The sequence below is a fragment of the Schistosoma haematobium genome, chromosome 1, assembly GCF_000699445.3.
Source record: "Schistosoma haematobium chromosome 1, whole genome shotgun sequence".
NCBI classification, from domain to species: domain Eukaryota; kingdom Metazoa; phylum Platyhelminthes; class Trematoda; order Strigeidida; family Schistosomatidae; genus Schistosoma; species Schistosoma haematobium.
In genome coordinates this window covers 7,354,373-7,361,489 of record NC_067196.1, presented here as the reverse complement: position 1 = coordinate 7,361,489, position 7,117 = coordinate 7,354,373, and positions in this window count along the sequence as shown.

The following is a 7,117-nucleotide window of genomic DNA, read 5'->3' as shown; positions in this document are numbered from 1 at the left end:
TGTTCGTTTAGCGATTACAACAACACACAATAAGTTCTTATGTCTAAAATCCTGTGAAACAGTCCTCAATAAATAAGCTTAATAAGAAGTTTTCTTCAAATATTTTTATCATTTCATGATTTTCACTGAACGCGGGCCTTTACTTGTAACAATATTATATTTGCGGTAAATAAGTCTGAAAGTCTTTGACTTGGTGCTGACATCATCGGTTATACTGGACACATACCAGGTGCATCAGCGTCAGACTACAGTTGAACACACCGTGCTACTCATTTTTTGCGACTAGCAGCCAGCTTAGATCAAACGATCCTTAACATATCAACAGCCTTCCAAATATATTTCCCAACTCACTCATCCCTGACTTCTAATTTGACCAGGTTGGTATCGTCCGATTATAAGCATGTTGCGGACAAGGGCGTGGTTGATCCCTGAATACCTGTGGGATTATTAAACCTGCAATCTCTGATATTATCGAGTATATTGGCTTACTTCAAATATTCGAAGTGTCCCTAAAATAAACAAGACATCCACAGATCTAGTTATTTAAATAAATTTCTTGAACTATGAGAAGGGATTAACTTGAATTATCTTGTTCAGGAAGATGATATGATCGACCAAGAGTTGTCATAAACGACCCTCAAACTTCCAGTAGAAGAAAACTACACAAAAAAAGAGATATAGGATAGTAGATAGGATCCAGTATTGTGACGCTATGCAGCATTTGTGCTAATTGATGGTTCCTTTGTGCCTGCTTGTGCGTTGATATGGATTTCGAGTATTATATGCCCTATTTTGTTCGTCTAGTTCAGCCTACCTCAAATGGCTCTGTTTCAAGAATTGTCGGTTATCAAATCTATTCGAATACTTCAAATGATTATAGGCGACTAACTATATAAAAAACCTCAGGGGGTAATTCTACGCATCAATGGTTCATTTTGCCTATGCTCATCTCAATCTAGTATACTTGAACTGAAATTAAATTTCCCTTAAGCTTGAATCATCTTGCATCGTAGTGAGAAGATTGGGTTTTACTCTTGATGCACTGTAGTCGTAATACATTGAAAGTTACTTTTGGGTGTGTAGCAGCTTAAGGTGGGTGGTTAAAAGTCAGCTGAATGCCTTCAATTAAGATCAAAACATATGAATTAATTATTTACTTACCATTTTATTGTGTGTTGGAACAATAATCCCGACTATGTAATATTGAATGTTGAAAGGCATTTCTATTTAAATTAGGACCTCACTCTCTGGTCCTTCTATGGGCGTGTGACACTGCAAGCACACTACAGGTGGACTCACATGTGACACACGCCTGATGCTCATAGGACGTTTGAAGCCCTCATCTATAAGCTACTTAAGCATTATTTCTGTCTACCACTATTAACCAACGATCTTGAGCAAACTGTTTTTTAGTAAAATACAGTTATAATGGGCCAGGTCAATCAGTCTTACTCATCGTATCCAGGAAACAAAAGAATAATATTCAAACGTCATAAGGTCTACAAAACTCAACATTAAATAGAAATTACACTGAATTTCATCTGTGATCAGGATGATTCTTAAAAGCCAGCGGTTGAAGTGTTGTCGAAAATTAAGACATGAGTACAGGTATCTGACAAAGTAAGCGCCTGGAAAGAAACTAATCGAAATGCTTGAACTTCTCACAATCGTATCGTTATCCCCCAGAGCTGGACTGTTATGTTCCGAACGAGGCTTATGCATTCAATATCCAACAATATCATCGGCTGCCACAAAACCTAAGTGGTTGCAAACAGCACCGTTTATTATATCCCGGTTCCCTCATCCATTATGCCTTACGACGACTGCTCCCGCACTCGGTGTCTGCAAACTTCAGAAGCTAAGAAAAGTCAACCGAGGTTCACTGGTCTAGTCATCGTAAAAGACACAGACTGAACAGTTATGTCTGGTGTTTTTGAAACCAGAACGGATTTCACTTTGAACTGTCTGAGTTTTGTTAATCGTTGAAGTTCTCGAGCAACTTTTTGGGTGTCAACATTGGGTCCTGATTAAAACTATATAACAAACATGCACGAATATCAACAAATTTTTCAGACTGTAAACTATGAGTAGCTTTTAATGATTTCAATCGGTAACGAGGAGGAGTTTCTAACTTAAACAGCTCACTCTCGCGGTTTATCATTTCGACATGTGTGAGAAAATCGTCTTCTTCGTCAATTACTAGCCTCATGCATCAATATCGAGGATCAAAAATCGAAGACTGATCACCAAACATTTGACTAAGAGAAGTTGTAGTGTCTGTAGAGGTATTTTCACGTGTATTTTAGAGTGATGTTGCGACATCTGTCGAATTCTGTGGCGCCGAATTTTCGTAAAAAAAATACGTGCTTTCCAAAAGTCTTCTTGGTCTCCGGAATCAACATCAAACATGTCTCGTGATGGCGAAACCAGGTGTCAAATATTACGTTTGACTGTGGTTCATAACTGCACTCAGCAATCTGATTGATGCCATTATCGAGCTTGAATTCAGATATGGAGGTTTTTGGTGTTGAGTTCTTAGTAATTTAGGTACTAGATCACAACTCAATCAGTTTGAACTGTTGTTCCATTAGACGTTCACCCTTAACATTAACACATCTAACAGCCATACCCGTCGCCAGTTGTTGTGTTTTGTTATCGGGGTTCAGTATGGCTAACTTCGTTACGAATCTAGGAATGACAACAAATGAGTTACTCCAGTACGACCGGTTTTCTTCGAAACTGACAACAATCAATTATGCTCAATACATCGCACCTCGAGGGCTAACCCAGGAGGAAGACGGAACTGGAGATAACTTCATATGTGATAGGACGGTCAAATCAAACTAAATTGGCACGAAAGTTGTTGTTACGGTAGCGCAATATGACCTTCAGGCATGTATCATTTTAGTGAAATACAAAATGTGACAACCGATCAGAGGGAAACGGCTATGCGGGAAACTGAGTTGGTAGAAAGTAATGATAATAATATATTTCTGCAATGGCAGGAACATGCCATATTTCCAGGCATGATCTATGCATGCATGTTAAAGAATATAGTCCATAAGAGTGGATATTAGTTTGTTCATTTAGATATACTGAGTAATCTTCAAATTACTCTCTAAAGTGGCATCGCGTCCACGTTACACACGAGATCCAATCTCGGCATAATTGCGTTAGGATTTTGGCCATGCTAAGTATTTATGCTATGTAACATCTTATAGTTGTTATAAAGTAGACTTGTAGAGCACTTCGTGTGAACTATGACCTTGGGACAACTCGTACGTCTAGTTCGTTACAGACGTCGGAAGTTCCATAACTGTTCCCTCGGAGCATGATTCTGAATGTAAAAAGAGAAACCGAAGAGCGGCGAGGCACTTGGATAATTAACATTTTGTATTGGAACAGAGAGAGGTATGAGAAGTTATTAGATTAAATTCACACTAGCTCTTGTAGCTAAAGTGAAGTGTGATCAGAGGCTCCAGATGAGAGAATGAAGTAATAAAGAACAATGAGTTGTGATATGTATCAAGGTGGAGTAAGTTCAAATGAAGGAAGAATTATCAATGTTGGAATAAGGAAGGCTGTTTATTAGAACAGAAAGTGCATATAGAGAGCGAAGTGTTAAGAAAACTAATAAACGTGTCTTTTATTGTCTGATATTTTTCATCCGATGCCTGCCACACAGTCTTAATATAAAAGTCTTAGTTAGCATGTTATAGGTTGTCTTAGTAGAATAGCTAATCCAGCATAAAATTGGAAACATGAGTCTGTATGGTGAGCGTAGGAGAAAAACCTCAATATCACAGATTGATTGACTTGTTCTGAAAAATAAAGAACCTAATACAAACAAAATGTTCTGCCCCACAAACATGGGTGGATTGAAGTCATCGCTTTCACCATCAATGCTTGCTGGACAGTAACTCCAACCTTCCTCCTTTTGTGATGTTGGGTTCATTTGAACCTATTTTTTGGATATATATCATACCCCACACACAATGTTCCACATCCTGTTGAAAAACACTATTTCTATAAGTACCATCTTACGAGCGTATCAGGCAGTTACAAATTATGGACTGTGGGTAAGTCACCGATAAAGCGCTTTAATTGACTATAGTATAAAGTATATGTTGTCAATCAGAGTATAGGCTATAAGAAGGGCATACTGTGGGATACTTGTTTACCAAAGTAGGCGGAAAAGTATAGGAATATATGGGTTATAGATAAGGTAACTAGTGGTGAAATAATAATAATGGCAAGTCAATATAGTGTACTCGAGAGTAAAAAGCTGATAAAGAATAAACAGGAAGGAACTCACATTAACTTGGTGTTGATCTTATTTTGTTCTATCCTAACTGGTTGATAGGTAACAGGTTCCAAAGTGCAAGACCACTGATAGTAAGCAGGCGATTATGCGGTTCTTTTGACTTTTTAGGGTAGTAGTAAGCGTCTCTTAGAAAATAAGGCAATTGGGTCTGTACATGTAGAGAGCCTATAATGTCTGAATGCGACGCAGATGTGTTCGTTTGTGCTGGATCTGTGCAAGTGAGGGCTTGATCAGTAAGTCATAAAAACGTACATAATTCATCTGCCATGAGTATTTCAGAAGAAATAATGCAAACTTAATGAGGAAGAAGTTTTCGCGGGTTTTTGATATGTATTTCTCAACTTCAACAGTGAATACTGTTACGTTCACGTTTTCGCTCGTTCCCTTTATTGAAGTACGGTATATCAATTTATTTGCAATTTACGAACCCAAATTGACGATAGAACCAAATTCCAACTTAGGTACCAAAGTTTATTTGCAATTTACAAATAGTCGACCCGAATGTCGTTCTTCAATTTTTTAGGTTCCCGGAGCAAAAACTCCCAAATACTAAACCAATGACAAAGAGAAACCAAAGTGTCCAAAAACAATGATATAAACAAAAAAGTTCAAAAGTTAAGTAAAACAAATACATCCAAACACAGTAAAATTATTAATATACAATAAAAAGGTTTTAATCAGCAAAATATCTACAGTTCTCCCGTAACGGATACTTTGTCTCGAAGGTTGTATTAATGTGTGTCTTGGGCAACAACTATATTACATGTGGAATAAGCAAAGTCTTTGAGGGGTTTGAAATACAGTACCGAATCGGACCTAAGCCTTCTATTCCAAAGGGGTTCTAGTCCCAAGATGTGGCATCGGGAACTGTATTTAATGAGTGAGTCTTTCTTAAGTATTTTGCGAGTGAAGTCTCGTTGAACTCCTTCCACCTTAAGTATATCGGACAAGCGTAGGTTGCGAGCAGTTGTCGTTCCTGAAGTGGTTCTAGCCTTTCTAATAAAATTTTAACATTCTTGTGGCCGCCGTTGCAGGGGTTGACTAGCTATGAAACGTTAACTCAGCCGGCATGACCACAGTTCCCTAAGTTATTACTTTCAAAGGAAGACTCATCATTGTCACACTACATGTGTGCCTTCCTTTCATCTGGAGTTGAGCTGAATTGTTTGTTGTGACGAGCGAAAGCACTTTTTCACTCCTGAGGCTAACCACACTCACCCACGAGTTTCAACGCGATGATTAATAACTCTCACTACCCTTTTTTGTCTTTGATCATTTCTACTCAACCATTATCGAGAGCAACAACTACGCCTGCCCATGACCGACCGATTACAGACTACGTCCACCAAAGGCTGAAAGTTGCCTGGCCTAAAATGGAAACAAAACGAACAGCAATTGTAGGAAGGACAATTGTGTCAATACAATAATTCAACACGGTTGCAAAATGTCATACCATAATATAGTGCAATCACCAAGTTTCCAGGATTCGGCGATTGCATCCCTTCAGGCTATTCAAGAAAACGACCATAATCAGTGACCACTAAATTAAGGCTGTCCGGGGAACTGTTCCTTGGTTATTAATAATACAAATGCTAGGAATAAGCTGCGAACCGCCGCTACCAAACACATGTTTTCTTATTAGATTTTTAAGTGTTCAATTCGGTGACATACTTACTTAATAATTTAGTTTGAGAGCTTATATTGCGTCTTCTCCCTCCAACCCTGACTTTAAAACCAGCAAGTCAGCTGTTGTGTGACATGATGGCTGCTGATACTAACAACTTTATAACACCTCAAAAAGTGCTATCATTATAAATAAATAAATAATATATTTGTAATAAATAACCAAATTAAAATTATTCCAAGTTTAAATAGTACTTGGATTAATTTTAATTTAGTTATTTGGTCTCTGAAGAAGTGACCTACACTAAGCCACGAAACGTCAGAAAATCTCATTTTTCTACTCATTGGGATATTACAAATATACTATTTATCTATAACAGTCTACCCAATGCTCAGTTTATTCGAAATTATTAAATCAAAGCTTGGTAGTGATACCTATAATGCTATCATTTTATTTTAAAAAGTTCGGACAACTGTCAAATTTGCTACGACTAGTGGGGCAGATTGAAGAGAATAACTATACTACACGATACCCATAAGGGGTAACCGTAACAAAACACCATTAGTTGAGCCCAGAATTATTACACATCGAGCACAATTATTTAAAGGTTAGTCACTCATCAAAGACATGTAAATCCTGAGGCATTCATAAAGCGACTCAGCACACACAATCGACTTTTCAGGCGCACCGTTATCTAGCTCAGTGGACTGTACCCGAGACCTGAAACACAAAAAGCTCAACATGGTGTCTTTGAAGTATCTGTTGAGTGAGTATTAATAATATCTGATGTCAAACAGCTGAAAATAGATTTCCCTTATCCGTCAATATTTCCCGGATCTGATCGCCATATACCAATAATAACTAATGTCACTACAGTGGGAAGCCGAACACATGATACTTTCAAGACTCGCCTTTTGTACAAGTACAACGAACAGACAAGTTGAATCAGCTAAACAAGAATCGAAATTCAAAGGGAATGAAGCGAATATCCTGGACACAAATAAATAGTATGCACATTTATTGGAATTTCTAAAATTCACTCGTAAATAGACAAAAAAGTAGCAATCCTTTTTCCAGTTTCGATAGAGATAAAAGAATTAGTATCGTCGTACATTTCACAGTTCATTTGTTTGATCAAATATATGTGTAGGAATAAAATTTTCACTACA